This window comes from Ictalurus furcatus, unplaced genomic scaffold, assembly GCF_023375685.1.
Source record: "Ictalurus furcatus strain D&B unplaced genomic scaffold, Billie_1.0 ctg1, whole genome shotgun sequence".
NCBI classification, from domain to species: Eukaryota; Metazoa; Chordata; class Actinopteri; order Siluriformes; family Ictaluridae; genus Ictalurus; species Ictalurus furcatus.
In genome coordinates, this window is record NW_026521044.1 from 23,598 (window position 1) to 42,313 (window position 18,716).

Consider the following 18,716-nt stretch of genomic DNA (forward strand, 5'->3'; position numbering starts at 1 on the left):
ACTGTTCATGGAAGTTTGTAATCTGTTACAAGTCACCAAGACCCGGACCACGCCCTATCATCCAGCTTCGAACGAACAAGTGGAACGATTCAATAGAACACTATTGCAGACAATACAGTGTTACATGGACCATAGTCAGCGGAATTGGGATGAACATCTTCCATTACTTACTGCGGCGTACAGGAACACTGTGCATTCAGCAACAGGTTTCACACCAAATCAGCTGATGCTGGGCCTGTTGAAAATGGCTTTAAATGTAAAAAGAAAAAACACGAAAACAAAGTCTTCTAAATATACAATAAAGCCAAGCGCTGCTCAAACTGTATCATCATCGATGGCAGGCGCATCAACAATACAATACATCAAAGAACTTGTCATGATTGTCTGCAACTGTGACACTGCTCATGAATTAAAATTCCATCGAGTAGGGGCACTTTTTGGGAACAGAGTGCAGCCAACCACCACCAGCAGAGCTGTTTTCTTTGAAGAGTAAAAGAAGAATGTAGAGAATCCTCCTAAATTTGCAAAAAAAAAAAACACTCATACTCTTGGTATGCTTTTTGTTCCCTGGCTAAGAACAAGATTTTACCTGTGACCATAGCAATGCACAAAAACTGCAGACAGAGCAACTGTCCTCACTTTAGCTTGTAGACCATTCAGTGCAGAGGCTGTCATCCTAAACTTAGTGAAACACTATATTAAGAGCATAGTAACAAGATCAGCAGTTCAAGACAGTAAACTGCAACTATATACACAAGTCGTGTATCTTTAAAAACAGACAAGATTTTATTAAAGTATTCTATTACACAAAACTTGTAAACAGGGGTGAAAATGGCTTTGAATAAAGAGTGAGTGAAATCCCAACTTTCTAGCACTGTATGTTATTTCTCAGACCATGACCTGAACGAACTATCAGCTTATTAATTTAACCTTCACTTTGTTTAGAAGGGCTTTAAACTTAGTATTATATGCACCAGTTCAACGAGAATCTGAAGGTACTGTACTTGCATTTGATTCAATGTGGATTCGATGTGGTCAGCAGTCTGGTTGGGTTTTGGAGTGGCGTCTTGGGAGACCAATCAAGATGATGAATGGAGTGGAGTCTACTAGGTGAGTTGCTTGATAAGGACTCCCCGAAGATGTTGACTCGGGAGAAGTCTCTGAAGGTGTTAGTCGAAGAGGACGAGAACTTGGATGATGCTTAGAAAGATTGGTGTCATAGGATTTTTACCCCTTCTGGCTAGTCCAACTCCAAAATGTTTCCTCCAGTCAAACATTGTCTTATACAGAGCCTCTAAAGGGCCATGGTGGTGTAAAAAATTTGGGATGGGAGAAAAAAAAAAATTCAAAGCTTTTGCATTCTCTCGCAAAGCTTTTGCGTTCCCCCGAGAACGTTTTGCATTCTCTCGCAAAACTTTTGCGTTCCCTCGCAAAGATAGCCTACCTGTTGTGCTCTCTCGCGAAACCTGTGTTCTCGTGAGAGACTTCTGTGAGGTGGTTCGCGCTTGTATCTTCACAGCATCACTTGAGTAATTTTTTCGTTGAAACAATGTTCTTTAGCGTAATATCCTTTTCAGGTGTCTTTCACTTATGTCATAACCGTGCCAAGAACTAAGCACAGACCGCATTTCCTTATATTTGAGTCCAAGTTCAAAATAAAACTCTATGAACCGCTCTATTGTGAACCTACAGAGCTATCTGAACCACTATCAGTGGGAAAATAAACAGGAAGTGTTTGACCGAACTTATAACAGGTTTTGCGAGGGAACGCAAAAGTTTTACGAGAGAACGCAAAAGCTCCCATCCCAATTTTTCTCCACCACCATGTCCCTTTAGGGGCTCCGTAGTCTTAGGGTCGGGTGTAAGCCATATTTTCCACCTATGACATTAATCAGTCCATTGTCTCTTCAGACTTGTGGTTTCACACTTTTTCATGACATATGGATCAAACTTTGGTCCCAAATATTAACATAGACAGGTGCATTTAAAAAAAAAAATGCAAGCCCACTGCTCAAAGAAGATACAGTATGCACACACACACACACACACACACACACACAACTATGTTTCATTTGTTACTTTGCCTTCTTCTCATTTGTGCTTTATCATTATTATTTGTCTAAACTGTATCTTTTATTGTTTCTTGCTTTTATACTCTATTATATTGCAATTGACTGCAAACGTATTAAGATTTTGGACAGTATAGACTTTGGACACTAGATGGAGACACTCTGCCTTTATCTTTTTTCAGTTCCCGTCCCTTGTTAACCTTCTTCATTGATTTCACCCGTAACTGATTTGCTAGGTTATTTAAACCCTAGTTCTTGTTGTTGTTATCACCATCATGACCTGGGTTCTATACTTGATCTTAAACGGAAGATCTTGTCTTTAAAGAAGGTTTGTGACATAGAACTGAAAAGCTCTATAAAGAGCTGTACACAAGAAACATCTGACAACCTCAGAACTGCACTCAGATAATTTTAATGATCTAAATGAGGTGCTCAAATATTAGAATTATGTATCTAGATAAACTGAATCTGAAAACTTTAAGTAAATATTAATAAACTTTTGAACTCTTACAACTGACTCTGAATATAGTGCAAAGTAAGAGATATACAGAAATCTGAAGGGAAATGGTACAGCAGTATTGTTTTGTCTCTGGATTCAGACACTGTATGAGGAAACAGATTTTCCAGCCACTGTATTGGACATCACATTTAATTTGAATGATCTGCAGCCTGAGGGTATCGACAGTGTAATGAACACTTACAGAGCCACCATCAGCTGCTTTCTGCACAAATGACTGTGACACTTTATCATGAAGACAGAGACCCAATCATGGCTTTACCTGCTATAGCAGTGTAAAAACAGCTCCAATCATCTGTACTGAAAGTGGCATATCTGCTATTTAAACAGCCCACGTTTCTCATCTCTTTCATTTCCTCTCATTTGAAAAAAAGTGCTACTTTATAAATGGTGTTTTAAAATGCTGAACATGATAGAGTCTGTGTGCTGCTCAGTTCTCGTTGGAGTTAACTTATTCCTCATAAAGCATAATTTTATTTAAAAGTCATCTGAAGTTCAGAACTTGCGCTAGGTAACTAGGTTCTGGGTAACTGTTCACTACACACACCTACTCATCTCCTAATCTTCATGAGCCTTGCTTTTTAAAACATTAGTAACATTATGCAGTTAATGCAGTATGCATTATCAAGTCTGAGTGTTTACTCTGAGCTGCTCAGGATTCTGGTGAACTTTATCTGTGTTTTTTGTCCCTCTTTGTACTTGACAAAAGTCTTTCATTCTTAGATATAATCTGCTTTGTGATCTTTGAAAGTCTGTTTTGGATTTTGACCCTTGACCCTATCCCATTTCAATAAGCATGCATTTGGATTCTATTTTGCACCTACTTGGTGTCACACTGAATATAATATGTTGGTGTTTGTAAATTTGCCAGTGTATCAGGCGGGGCAAGAGTTTGGGCAAAGGCTGTAATGTGAGAGGGAGATTAGGGGATGAAGGATGGTTAATTACTGAGTGGCTTCACCTGTTCATGTTAATCATATCCCTGTATAACGTCATGAGATTTTCAACCAGCAAGCATTTATGATGTGTTTAGATTTAAGTCCCCCCCCCCCCAGCTGACAGTGAGTGAGCTGTTGAAGGACCGAAAGGCTAAAAAGTGTACTTGGGTCTCCTGTTACAGCCAATAAACTTTAAAATAAATAAATAAATAAATAAATAACTATAATATTTTCTGCTGCTTCTCTTGGACAAAAGTCTCTTTAGCTATTTGACCATTGTCAGTCAGCATGTGGCACTTGGAGCCTGTTGTTTTTGAGACTCTTCACACCAGCCAACTGAATGTGTAAAGTAAAAGCTCCACATGCGGGGGAAGAATGTACGCAAAGGCGTGAGGAGATTTGGCAGAACTTGTGTTCAGAGTGTGAAAAGGATATGTTTGGCTGAACATCATGCTCTGGGCTTCCATTCAGTTCACAAATTCTGAGTTGTTTTTCGTCTCCATGGAAACTGCACAGGACAATTTCACTGCTGGGAAAGGATCATTTCAGTGTGGGACCCAGAGCTACTGGGGAGGTCATCTTAACAAAGCTTGTGTTTTAAACATGAGTTATACAACAGAAAAATCATAAATGTCAAAACTAATGCATAAAAGGACTGTTTATTACAGAAATCTATATTCATAAGTAAACTTTCATAACATAAATGACTCCTTCATTGAGTGCGCTGAAGCATGTCTTCAAGTGCTTCATTCTTCTTATATTCACTGTAGGACACTATGCCAACCCCATGTTGCCCTGCAGTTTTAGCTTGGTTTCTGACTGAAGCCAAGCAGGGTTGAGTCTGATCAGTATCTGGATGGGAGACTTCCTGGGGTAAACTAAGGTTGCTGTTGGAAGTGGTATTAGTTAAGCCAGCAGGGGGTGCTCACCCTGTGGGCCTAATGCCTCAGTATAATGACTGGGACACTATACTATAAAAAACAGCACTGTCTTTTGGATGATATGTTAAATCGAGGTCCTGTCTCTCTGTGGTCATTAAAAATCCCAGGACACTTATCATAAAAGAAATAGGGGTATAACCCTGGTGTCCTGCCAAAATTCCTCCATTGACCATTTTCTTTCATGACCCGCTAATAACCTCCATCTCTGAATTGGCTACATCACTCCTCTCCACTAATAGCTGGTGTGTGGTAGGAGTTCACTATGGCTGCCGTCACATCATCCAGGTGGATGCTACACACTGGTGGTCGTTGAGGAGATCCCCCCCATACTATGTAAAGCACTTTGAGCGTATAGAAAAGTGCTATATAAATGTAACTGTAACTAACTCAAAATGTCAAGTGCGTTAATCTTCTTATACAACAGCAATTTGCCACGACTACAATTTTCTAAACATTAAGTTTGAACTTTTTTTCTCTCTTGAATTTAATAAGAAAATGCATCAGAATACAGAATTCAACAGTAATGTGGTGTAATAATTTAACCAAACAGTCAGATTCACTGTTCATCATGCCAATTCACTTTCTCTGTATTAGCACAGTCACTTGCACACACCTCTGTGTGTGTGTTGCTGTAGTGGGGGGGTGTTTGGTGTGAATATTTGAGGTGATTTTTGTTTAAATGTCAGAATCAGTGCAGCCTCCTCACAGTTATATAAAAACTTCGCAATGCTTGAATAGAAAAACATAAAACATTATCAAGTGTTAGTAGTAATTATCTTGAGCTAAGATTCTCATATGCTTAAATCTTTTACAATGTGTCTCTTTTAGCCTTTACATCTTTATCTTTCAAAGTATATGTGAGCTCAGACTACACTAACATATTTTAATCTTTCATTTTACTATATTCACTAACACTATTTAAACTGGATTTAAATAATCCAGTTAATAATCATATCATAAATATTAATTTAGCCATACTAGAGGATTTTTCTAAGGTTTACATTAAAGCCTGTAAGAAGACAAACATTTTTAAGACCTTTATTATTACTGCTTTAGCTTCCCATTAACATTCAGTACTATTAACAATCTAATTAGAGCTATTTTATTACACTCCAATGCAAAATCCATCCATCCATCCATCCATCTTCTATACCGCTTATCCTTTTCAGGGTCACGGGGAACCTGGAGCCTATCCCAGGAAGCATCGGGCACAAGGCGGGGTACACCTTGGACAGGGTGCCAATCCAATGCAAAATCCAATAACATAATTTATTAAACCATCCATACTAGATATTTCTATTAAACTAGATATTGATTTATCAACTTTAAGGTCTGCTCTATTGCCATGATGCCAAAACGCAAAAGAGAATTATATTTTAAAATCAATGTGATGTGGCTGAAGGTGAAGAGTGAGCAGTAACACGTGATCACCTCATCAGTTTAATTATTCAGATACACTGAGAGACAAAAGGAGTTCATCAAGCAGTAGCTGACAGATGAGCATGTTCAGGTTTCAGAGTGATAAATACTACAGGATTGTTCTATTCAGGATTGCTATGTTCAGTGGTGGCCATCACTTCAGGTGCACTGGTGGTTGTCACTCAAGTGTCAGGGCAAGTGAGACATTCAGAGGTCACAACCTGAAGAATTAGACATAGGCATGACTTTATCATTAGTCACATACTGTATTACACAACCACAGAATTAAGTAGTGTTGGAAAAATAATGATGACTAGATGCTGAAGATGTCACACTTGTCCACTCCTCCTCCTCCTCCTGATCTCCAGCTCTCCAAATCACTGACCCATCTTTTACCTCAACCACTCTTGGACTAATCATAATTTCTGCACAATTTTTCTCACTATATTTCTGAGCTTGTGTGTTAGGCACAGCAGGTAAGGAAGTAAAATCCTGTGCAAACTATCACCAGTTAGAGGAACTTTACATGTAAATAAAAGGGGTTTATTCAGATGTTCCACTAAATAGGATGACTAATAACACACCACTTAGTACAACAGAATGTAAATTGAGAGGCGGTATCAACTGAAACATATGATCATATCTGCTTTTGTTAATCAAAGTCTCATCAGTGTTACAGGAGCGTTTAAAACGTTCTTTTCTACATACGATATGGTCACAAATACAGAGTAGCACGTGAAAAACCCAACCCATTCTCTTTTTACAAGAGCTTTAGATGTTTTGTACTTTATTGTGATCATGTTTTTGAATTGCTCATCTGCTTGCTGGTTGCTGCAGTATAGCTGTGTTCATTCTGCAAAATCAGAACGCAGCACTAAGCATGCTAGATGTAACAGACTTGCACTGGAACATGGGTTGGAATCCATGTTACAGAAGTGTTTAATCATTAAATCCAAAACAGCAGGCTCAAACCTGGTCAAAAAACAAGCAGGGATCAGTAACAGGTAATCAGTCCAGTGGGCAAACAAGACAGAACGGTAATCCAAAAACGTCAATCCAAATACACAGGCAAAGGTTATACCAGAAAGCAATACTAGAATCAGTTTGACAAATGCTCAGTAAGACAGCTGAACAGGCAATAATTCGCAGAGAGTCTAACAAAACACCTGGTGTTTCCGTGTGTCATGTTACCTAGGCAACAGAACATTGTTTGTGACGTCACAGTCAGTAGAACACACTTCTGTTCCAGAAAAGAATTCAGAGGCTCAGTTTTTCACTGAACTTCACACCGACAAGCTGTGCATCAGACGTGTTAAGGTGAAGGTGTGTTTATTGTGTTTTCTGCTATTGTGTTCCCTTTCAAAGGAAACTTCGACATTGCGTTTAGCATAACACTATGGGAGCACCTCTCGTGCGGGACTGGCATCTGAAGCTTGTGTAAAATCATGCCTATTTATAGGCCTGCCATGATCAGGTGACGTGCCAATTAAGCACGTGTTATGTGATATAAATATGGCACCTGTGAACTGTGTCATCAGCCTTTATTATCTTCAGCAAAAGACTGCATGTCAGTTGTTTGTGTATAGAAACAAAAAGATGCTTCATTTCCTCGCTATCTTCTCAACTTTCCTATCCCTTTAAAAAATTTTTTTTAAAAATTTAAAAAGAGAAGAAAAAAAAAAGTAATGAGCGAGAGAATTCAGGAAGTGTGTTACGGCTTGCTCCTGTTTCATCACGGGGAATAGTGCACACTTTCTGGGTGAAGTGTCTAGGGAAGTAGCATGCGATGGCAACCTCGAGAGGCTGCGCATGGTAACACCTACATAAAGCAGCTTGGCTCGCGCTTTTCTCGGAAGCCGAAGTGAGTTGGGTTTCAGAGCCTCACGGATCTGGGCTGGCTGCTGTCGAGGCAGCTAGCCGTCTCAGGTTCGAGGTATCTCTTATGGATCTGGAAGAGGAGCCGGAGACGAGCGCTGCTCTCTCTTGCTCCGTCTTCCAGGTTTGGTTCTCCGCTGGATTTTGGAGCTCGCGTTGTGGTGACTCCTCCCGTTATGGAAAGCCAAAAGGGGGGGGGGGGGGGATGCAAAAATAATAGTAATAATTCCTCTCTGACTCGGAGGAATCAGAGGATTGTGCTGAAAACTGAGCAGCATATAAAGAGCTGCTTGAAGTGATTAAGGCTGGATGAGCCTTTTTCTCCCAGTGAAAGTAAATCCCTCATACTGCAGAAACTCCCCTTTCTTCCAGAAGTGCATGACAAAATATCAGGCTTCTTGGGGTTAAGCTTGAGCTTAAGCTGTATTTATAACCCTACGATGTTGGATTATTCGGCCACTGTGGTGAATGAACAGCATGGCTATTTAGCTATGCTGAAGGTGGAGGAGGCGCTTGCGAGGGTGATTAGGAGGGCCAGCTTTGCCATTCAAGCCACCGTGGCATTGGTGGGCAAGGCCTACGCGGTAGTGGTCTTGCTTGTGGGTCACTGCAGACAATGACAGTGTTGCAGGCCTACCAAGCAGACCTGCCGAGTGAACTCGACATATGGTAACATTCAGCCAGTTCCTTCCCTGTTGTCTCGAGTTCACTCGGGCATCCACGAGTGGAGCCTGGGCCAGCACTAGTGCAAGGGAGACCCAGAAGACGAGTATGGCAGCCCGCCAACCCCTGCAGACAACCAGGGGAACCGGGCAGCCACAGTCACAGCCTGCTACTAGGCCTGACCTGAGAATGGTCATAAAGGCCAAGCAGGCAAAGAGTGGTCCTGAGTGGCCATGGAGGGACGTATCAGGGGGCATGAGGTTGTTAGGGCAGTTAGCTGTAGGGCCTCCCCTAGCCAAGGTGGTCCCAAGTTTTCAGTGTTCTCTGGTCAGTGAGCTGTAACAGGGCAATGAAAATCTGATGCTTTCCCTCTAATAGAATATGGAATAGTTATCACTAAAAGACCATCTGGCAGTGTGGAAACTACTGCCAAATGTGTCTCCGTGGGTTCTGTCTACCATAGAAAAGGGTTACCGGGTCCAGTTTATAGCTCGACCCCCCCGGTTCAGAGGTGTGCTCACCACAGTAGTCAGTACAGATCAGAGCCAGACGTTAGCTCAGGAAGTAAGATGCCTCTTGGACAAATGGGCCATAGAACATGTACCCCGTTCCCTGAGGGAGGGAGTTTTTTTTTTTTTTTTTTTTTTTATTATTATTATTATTATTATTTTAAACAGCCATTATTTCCTGGTCTGCAAAAAATAGGAGTATGCAGCCAATTTTCTGCATTCTGATCTGAGTCATCTGAACTGTACTCTTCTGACATACAGGTTCAAGATGCTGACGCCCAAACTTATCGTTCCACAGATTCAGTTTGAGGACTGGTTTGTGACAATAGATCTAAAAAGGTGCATATTTCCACATAGAAATATCGCTAGCTTTATCCCCTCGCACCTTCACAAAGTGCATGGATGTCACTCTGGCTCCATTGTGACTCCAGGGCATCCGTGTAATAAACTACCTGGACGACTGGTTAATTCTAGCACGATCCAGGGAACTGGCAGTTCAACATCGAGATGTTGCTCTCGCCCACATTAAGAGCTTGGGGCTCAGGTTGAACCTCAGAAAAGTATGCTTTCCCCAGTGCAGTGGACAACTTTTCTAGGGGTTATAAGGATTCTAGTACGATGAGGGCGTTTCTATCCCCAACATGCATAGGGTCAATCCTATCAACACTGAGCAAGATAAAGTTGGATCTTGGAAGACTATTGGTGCTTATGGACCTATTGTACAGGAGACAGTTCAGCGGTGGCTGAGAAGTTGGGGGTTTCGTCCAAGGACGAAACCACTGAGAATAATCAGTGTCACGCGGCGATGCCTATGTGCTCTGAGAATTTGAGTGTCCCCGGTTTCTAGCCTTGGGTCACACTCTAGGGGTGTCTCCTTAGCGCAAGACTGTAATGATGACCACCTCCCTCACAGGCTGGAGCGCGATCTTAGACTGCTGTCCAGCTCACTGTCTCTTGCCTAGAAATGTGGGCCATATTTCTACACTGAAATTCCTTCTTCCTCAATTGAGAGGTCACCATGTGTTTACAGACAACACACCGGTGGTCTCATATTGACCACCAGGGAGGATTATGTCCGTGACCCCTGTTCAGGCAGGCAGGCGCAACTAATTCTTCTCTGGGCAGAAGGAAAGTTTGTCAGTGAGTGCAATGTACATTCTGGGAATATGGCAGCAGATATCCTGTTGAGGCAGGGGCTGAGGCCCAGGAATTGGTGGCTCCATCCACAAGTGGTGGAGTCCATATGGCGTGGTTTGGCCAAGTGGGACTGCATGTGTTTGCCTCCGGGCAGACAACACATGGCCCACTGTGGTTCACCCTCACTCCTCCCACACAATTAGGGCTGGACACCATGGTGCACACGCTATGGTGTATGCTTCCCCCCAAATCGCTCCACAAGTTCACCTAGACAGTCTATGTCTGCTGCTAGTAGCACCTTTTTGGCCAGCTCGAATATGGTTCTCAGAGATATCTCTGCTAGATGGCACTCCTTGGGAGCTTCCCACCTGCAGGGATCCACTATAGTCCCAATGAACTGCGCAATAGCTACAGTCCTGCAGTTCTTACAAGGACATTTCTCAATGGGGTGGACTCCTTCTACAATCAGGGTTTACGTGGCCACCATTTCGGCCAGTCACACCCCTGTTGATGGAGCCTCTGTGGGGCAACATCCTCTAACTTCGAGGTTCATGTGTGGCATCAGGCGGCTGAGGCCGACCTGCAGGCTGCACATACCTTCCTGGGACCTTTCTGTGGTCCTGGAAGGTCTGTCAGGGGCCCCATTTGAGCCCTTAGGGTCAGCCTCTGAGAAGCTTCTGACTCTAAAGGTAGCTCTTCTGCTGACCCAGACATCTTTCAAGCGAGTAGGAGATCTACAAGCTCCCTGTTGCCCCTTCCTGCCTTGACTTTGCCCCTGGATTAGCCAAGGCCTTCCTGTATCCTATGCCGGATTATATTCCTAAGGTGCGTACATCGGCTGCCCACCCTGTGGTGTTGCAAGCTTTCTGCCCTCCTCCATTCCCCACACCGGAACAAGAGAATGCACCTGCTGTGTCCCATAGTGTTATGCTAAACTCAATGTCGAAGCTTCCTTTGAAAGGGAATGTCTGGGTTACACCCTGTTCCCTGAGAAGGGAACGAGACGTTGCGTAGCTTTGTCATACCAGGGCAGGCCTGTGAATTGCGTCTTCGCTTCAGATAACAGAGGCTGATGGCACGGTTCACAGGTGCCATATTTATATCACACGACGTGCTTAATTGCCACATCACCTGATCATGGCAGGCCTATAAATAGGTATGATTTTACACAAGCTTGAGATGCTGGTCACGTGCAAGAGGCGCGTCCATAGTGGTATGCTAAACACAACATCTTGTTCCCTTCTCAGGGAACAGGGTTACATGCGTAACCCAGACATTTTCTGACCTGTTATTGTGTTTTCTGTTATTGGTAGTTACATACCAAATCTACTACACTTTATATTTCTATCTATAATCATAGTTTGTCAAACACATCTCAGGCACAAAATTGAATAGGTTTTTAATCCTGTAACTGTTTATGACCCTTCCTGAGTTTCAGAGTCATCAGCACATAGGGTGAAATTCTCACCAAGAGTAAATGCAAATTTAATCAGCAAAACCACTGAACAATGGACTTCAAGGCTGACTAATTAGGGCTGGGCTATGAGTGAATTACATGTGTACAGTATTTCACAAAGGTGAGTACACCGCTCACATTTTTTGTAAATATCTGATTATCTTTTCATGTGACAACACTGAAGAAATGACACTTCGCTACAATGTAAAGTAGTGAGTGTACAGCTTGTATAACAGTGTAAACTTGCAGTCCCCTCAAAATAAGTCCACACACAGCTATTAATGTCAAAACTGCTGGCAACATTTTGTGTGGCCACCATTATTTTCCAGCACTGCCTTTAACCCTCTTGGGCATGGAGTTCACCAGAGCTTCACAGGTTGCCACTGGAGTCCTCTTCCACTCCTCCATGACGACATCACGGAGCTGGTGGATGTTAGAGACTTTGTGCTCCTCCACCTTCCGTTTGAGGATGCCCCACAGATGCTCAATAGGGTTTAGGTCTGGAGACATGCTTGGCCAGTCCATCAGCTTCACCGTCAGCTTCTTTAGCAAGGCAGCGGTTGTCATGGAGGTGTGTTCGTGGTCGTTATCATGCTGGAATACTGCCCTGTGGCCCAGTCACCGTAGGGAGGGGATCATGCTCTCCTTCAGTATGTCACAGTACATGTTGGCATTCATGGTTCCCTCAATGAACTGTATCTCCCCAGTGCCGGCAACACTCATGCAGCCCCAGACCATGACACTCCCACCACCATGCTTGACTGTAGGCAAGACACACTTGTCTTTTTATGCCTCACCTGGTTGCCGCCACACATGCTTGACACCATCTGAACCAAATAAGTTTATCTTGGTCTCATCAGATCACAGGACATGGTTCCAGTAATCCATGTCCTTGTCTTAAGAAAACTGTTTGCGGGCTTTCTTGTGCATCATCCTTAGAAGAGGCTTCCTTCTGGGACAACAGCCATGTAGACCAATTTGATGCAGCGTGTGGCTTATTGTCTGAGTACTGACAGGCTGACCCCCCACCCCTTCAACCTCTGCAGCAATGCTGGCAGCACTCATGCGTCTATTTCCCCCAAACACAACCTCCGGATATGACGCTGAGCATGTGCACTCAACTTCTTTGGTCGACCATGGCGAGGCCTGTTCTGAGTGGAACCAGTCCTGTTAAACTGCTGTATGGTCTTGGCCACCATGCTGCAGCTCAGTTTCAGGGTCTTGTCAATCTTCTTATAGCCTAGGCCATCTTTATGTAGAGCAACAATTCTTTTTTTCCAGATCCTCAGAGGAATTCTTTGCCATGAGGTGCCATGTTGAACTTCCAGTGACCAGTATGAGGGAGTGTGAGAGCGATGACACTAAATTTAACACCTGCTCCCCATTCACACCTGAGACCTTGTAACACTAACAAGTCACAAGACACCAGGGAGGGAAAATGGCTAATTGGGCCCAATTTGGACATTTTCACTTAGGGGTGTACTCACTTTTGTTGCCAGTAGTTTAGACATTAATAGCTGTGTGTGGAGTTATTTTGAGGGGACTGCAAATTTACACTGTTATACAAGCTGTACACTCACTACTTTACATTGTAGCAAAGTATCATTTCTTCAGTGTTGTCACATGAAAAGATAAACAAACATTTACTAAAAAAATACTCACTTTTGTGCGGTACTGTATATAGGATGAGAATGCCATCCACTTGTTACTCAAATTCTTTTTCAGCAGAAGGGCTGTCCATCTTCACTGAAGACTTGAGTTTGCTCCTCATATTCAAGACACTTCACTCTGTTTTGTTCCTATTCTTATTCTGCTCCTGCTTGATTTTTTTTGCTTGGTTATTATAACATTGTGTTCTTAACTGTATTTTGTGTTACTGGTGTTTTCTTCCTTGTTTCCTTAGTTGTTTTTCAGCATTGTCCTTCCTGCATCTTCCTGATAGATCTGCTTTACTGAGTAATGGATCCCATTCCATAAGTGAAGATACATTTTCATTAGTCTACTTGCAACTGTAGAAAATATTGACTCTATAAAAATCCTCCCTTCTATGTACTTTTTAATTAAAACCCTTTTAATGTGTACTAGGGCTTGGAAAAACTTCTCTGAATAAGCTTTAAATGAAGTGTCTTTTTCTATTTCCAGTAAATTCTAAAGGAACTACCTTTTCTGCCCTGTCTGCAAGAAGACCTGGGATTGCCGGTCAGTGCATCTGCACAGAGTCTGCATGAAGACAGATCCTGAAGAAGCCATTGAAACAGCAGTGGAGCGGGCAACGGTGGAAACGCGTGTGCTTCTGGCAATAGGCAGGGTCATTAATTACGACCGGCTGTGTCAGATTTTGGGCTCTGCTGACCCAATCAGCAGGTTGGTGCAAGATCTTCTCAGTCCTTTGAAAACTTCTGGTCTCCTTCTGTCTGAAATGTATTTACAGGCAATCTAAACTTTGCTTTCTGTTTTTGAAAGGCTGATTGAGGAACTGGAGAGTCGCTTTTTGGTGGTGACAGGTGTGCCCCCACCACTACCTCCTACCAGTGCAAGGGCGGAGCCTTCCTCCTCCAGAGCCACACAGCCAACAGGGTTGGACAGCGAACAGTCAGAGAACTCCTCAGTCAACGGTGGCAGGAGCAGCGGTGAGAGCAGTGGCGAGACCTTTCAATGGTGAGAATATTAGTTTTTATAGCTTTACTGATTGTGTTTCTTTTGAATAATTGAGTCAGACATATGCAGTTTTATAACCAAACACTTTCCTCATTGCAGTAACCCTGGTGTGCAGTGGACCAATCCGGCAAGAAAGCTAATGGCAGAGAAAACGCTTTATCGACCATGCATTGCTGAAGGGTTGTTTTTTTTTTAATTTTTGTAGAAAGACCTTCAAAATGAGAACCCTAAACAGGAGGCGAGGACTACCATAAAAACATTTTAGAGTTTATTAAAAGTTTGATATCCAAGAAAAATATTTTCACACTGCAGAATAGTTATTATGACAGTTGTGTCAGGGCCGCCAAAGGAGACTTCCTGGCCATCAATCGGAAGCTGCTCTCAGAGAAACAGTTGGCCACTGACGAGTGCTTGGATTTATGTATGAGATATGTACTATCTCCAGGCACTGGTCATACTGAAGCACCTCCAATGACCAGGCCATGGTGAAGCACATGACACAGTACTATTGTTTTACTCTTTTTCCCTAAAATTTCATAGTGAATCATCTGATGTTTTTGACTTTACCAAAAGTAATCGTCGTGATATCCTTGTTTTGTGTAGGTTTGGGAGTGGCTGAACAAGACCACTATCTTGGGACACACAGTTGTGGGTGTCAAGGAGCACAAGACAAGTACTCAACAAGTGGGCACATTTGCCCTTTCTCAGGAGGAGGATACTGTAAGTTGGAAATAAGTTTCCTGTCAGAAATAGGATACATTAATTTATGTTATTAACGAATGAACATAATTACTTAATATTTTCCTCTGCCAACAGTGGTTTGAGCTGTACTACACGTGTGCAGCCACAACTCCAGTCCTGCATCAAGCAGTGGAAGAAGGAAGATACGGATGAGACTAAAGACAGATTCTTTATCTCATCCACGAGTGGAAGAATATACAATCCCTCCAATGGCTGCACATAAGGTAAGCTGACCATGATTCATTTCCCATATAATATGTATGGCATCTGAGGTCTGAGGGTAGATGTGTTTTATATTAAAAATAAAATAAAAATTAATATACTGTTTCAACTTGCACTTCAGGTATGGCATCAAACGATGGGTGAACAGCCAGAGAGCACACCGGGCCTTTGAGACAGCCACCAAGAGTCTGACTGACACAGAAGTCTCTGGTGGCTGACTACGCAACACATTCAACTGCTACAGCGGAGAAACATTACCGCATGAAGCAAGCGGACAATGTAGTGAGGGCTAGTCAGCTCCTGGATTTGCTGGCTGGTCAGTCGAGGTAAGCATATTTTATATTTGTTGACAATTAAGACAATCCACAATTTGTAAACAAATTATATTACACACACTTTGAACACTAGTCTTATACTCCTCTCCATATAAAATATTATTTTTTTTTTTTATCATTAGCACTGATTCTTCAGAAGGGGAATCCAGCCGCACTGTCCGTAGCATTGCTCACAGTGCTGCCCAGGAGAAAGCAGACATGACAGATCTGTAAATAGATTTTGAGGCAGCGTACAGCCGGCTTGTCGAACAGCACCCGGTGACTCTGGAGGGTGAGCCGCCAGATAAGACTCTGGGCATTGAAATCTCAGCTAGCTTTAAACGGAAGCTTTATGAGCTATGGTTGAAGGCACAGATGAAACTGTGCAAGCAGCATATTCACTGTAAGTATTTTTTTAAAGCTATAGATATTTTCCAAGTAACATGCTACGTTCAAAGTTAAAGTATAGTCTTAACTAACAAAATCTTCCCATGTTTTCTTGACAGTGTGCTTTGGCCCTCGTCTACCCAGTGAGGAAAAGGTCAACAAGTGGATCTTTGATCGGGGTTGGAGGATCAACATACCCAAGACAGCCCAGTTCATTAACCTCTTTTACCGGTAGCCGAAAAATGGCATTTTTGTCTGTTTTGGGGGTACCTGTGTTCAGCATTGATTTGTTTTGTGATCTTACACCACAGTAGTGGTTAATGGCTCATATGAAAGTGGATACTTTAATACTTAAGAATTATCAGTTATTTCAAATATTTCTTCTTTGACCTAACCTACCTGGGGAAATATATTCAGAATTTTAATTTTTTTTTTTTTTTTACTTTTAACACAAATGTTGTATCTGCACAGCAAATTATATCAACCCCATTCCTGGTCTCAAAGATGCACCAAGTACTTGTCCATGAACACCCAAAATATGAGGAAGTTATCTCTAACCTCTAAAATTGTGTGTAAGGTTATCCAAACACAGGTAAAAAAACCTCTCTAAATGGCACAAAGCCTTTAAATATCGCAGCCTTCTGGAAATAGCAAACTTTTTTTTTTTTTTTTTTTTTATAAGGCACAAAACCTCTCCAAATGGCACAAAATGAAAACAAATGGCAGTAGCATGAACTCTGTTACACAATCTGTTATTTCACACCGACAAAAAGAGTCTGAAAGATACTTATAAAATATAATGTTTATTAAAAATAGTGCCAGAGCCCCCAGGTGAAGGAGTACTTGCTCTCTGAATGGCTCAAATGATAGACACACGAGTGACTTCTCTGGGGTGATAGAGCCCCTCAACTCAATCCACACAGTCTTCCCAAAAAAAAAAAAAAAAAAAAAAAAAAAAAAGAGCCACTCAGAAATAACTGCTCCAGAAGCAGTGACGCATTCAGGCTTTTTCGGGAGTGCGCCGCCGCTATAAGACGCCGATAAATCGCACGCTGAGTGAGAACCAGAAGAAAAATATCAGAATCAGAAATAACTGCCAAACATGCAAAAACCTGCTGTGTAAAGTTTTGCAGGAAGCCCACTAGAGCGGTGCTGCCATTTCCTGATAGTTTCTCTGCACAGCCCTGTAGCGCTGTGCTGATTGGCCTGTACTGCTGACACACAACTCAAGATGCATGCGTAAAATGTTTGGTTGTGCTGATTACGAGTTTGATTTTCTCAGCCTCTGAGTGGTCAATCATGTAGAGTTTGGGCTTGTTTGAAAGCTAGAACTATCTACAATTGGTCCATGTGGGTGTCAATCAAGTTAGACTGCCCGTTTATAATTTAGGAGGTGGATTGTTCAGCATAGCCAAAGCAGATTAGCTTTTTTTTTAGATGGTGTCTCAGTTCAGTTTATGACTAATTACTATATTCCAGAGGGGTGGGATACCAAAACACTTAGTGCATTTTGAAGAGGACATTTGTGACCATATATGGAACTTTGCATTTGTTTTCGTCAATAAAGCTGATGGACTTTATACCGATGGAAATGTGCACGATTTATAAAACCGCGAGCGAAATGGATTTTCGTCTATTTAGGTAATGTAAGGTAGTAAATGTTTATACAAGTCCGATCTTTGGTTTAAATGTTTTAATTTTATTGTGGCAGTTGTATACAGTGTTTTACTATCAGAAAATCTTTAGTCGTGCTCTGATTTATCTCTGTCTCAATGTTTTCGTGGAGAGGTGTGAATTGTTTGCCCAGCAGCGAGCTCAAACTCTATCCCTTTCCCATCCCCCTGCTCACCAGCAGATAAGCACACAGAAAGCCACAAGTGTCCTGACTAATCTTGTACCAGAACTGCAGTGATGCAATAGTTCATTTGTTTATACCAATTGAAAATGTCCGATAAGTCATTTTCCATTCCGCCGGTGGAATGAACGCTAGTGTCGGGGCGAAAGGGGTTAAAGAATGGAAGCCCCCTGGATCCGTGAACACAGCAACAGATGCTGAACAAATCCGGAGCCTCACCAGGACCCAAAAGTGGAAAGGACTTCTTGTGACGGAAGTTGCAGGGAAGGGCAAGGGTGTCATTGCAACGCGAAGATTTCTGGCTGGTGAGGTGGTGTGTGACTACCATGGGCAGGTCGTCACAGCCTCAGAGGGATACAGCACTCAGTGTGGAGGATGATGTTCACATGTTTTTTTTTAAAAACACGGAAAGTCCATGTGCACATTCGCCTTGCTGTGAGTGCAATCCTAACCAACAGACTTTTAGGCGGTTGATCAATCACTCAAGGAAACGTTGTGACCTGAGGCCCAGAGCATACATGTCAAAACGGGGAGGAAAAGAACAATTATTTTCCTGGCAACAAGAGACACTGGGGTCAATGAAGAACTTTTTTTTTTTTTTTTTTTTTTAAAATGGTGAAATCTTTTATAGCAAAGGGTTTAGACCTCATTTGGTTATAAGTGTGTAAATACATGTGTAAATGTGTGCAAATACTCCTCTGTAAATAAATTGTTTATGTGCATGAGTGCATAAATAAAATGATTTGAATTGCATTCAGTATTTTACAAGATGCATTTTGCAAGAAGTTTACCCTATAAAGATGTGCTCAAAGTTTTAGTGATGTAGCATGGTCATTCCTTATTGACTTTCTCACACACACACACAAGTTATTATCTAGCTGTATCTCGTTTCACATAGAGCACCTCATTCCTTCTCTCACCAATCCAGACCCATCCCCAGCACAAGGGCTAAGTCTATTGTTCTCCTTTACGACTGTCTTTTGCTGACTGCTTCAAAAGGTGTGTGCTGTGGATG

The 18,716-nt window shown here is 42.2% G+C and overlaps 1 long non-coding RNA gene across 4 annotated transcripts; it reads left to right on the forward strand.

The window, feature by feature from the left end:
- Positions 1-7,135: 7,135 nt before the first annotated feature.
- Positions 7,136-18,443, forward strand: LOC128604585 (uncharacterized). Of its 4 annotated transcripts, none has more exons than XR_008385203.1 (11): positions 7,136-7,207; positions 11,507-11,645; positions 13,250-13,501; positions 13,667-13,888; positions 13,988-14,182; positions 14,282-14,684; positions 14,786-14,902; positions 14,999-15,147; positions 15,267-15,471; positions 15,603-15,862; positions 15,966-18,443. It is a non-coding gene; the product is annotated as an uncharacterized LOC128604585 (long non-coding RNA). The 4 variants fall into 4 exon arrangements; XR_008385202.1 differs by having other exon boundaries at positions 13,250-13,480; XR_008385205.1 differs by having other exon boundaries at positions 13,250-13,480; positions 14,282-14,667.
- Positions 18,444-18,716: the final 273 nt, after the last annotated feature.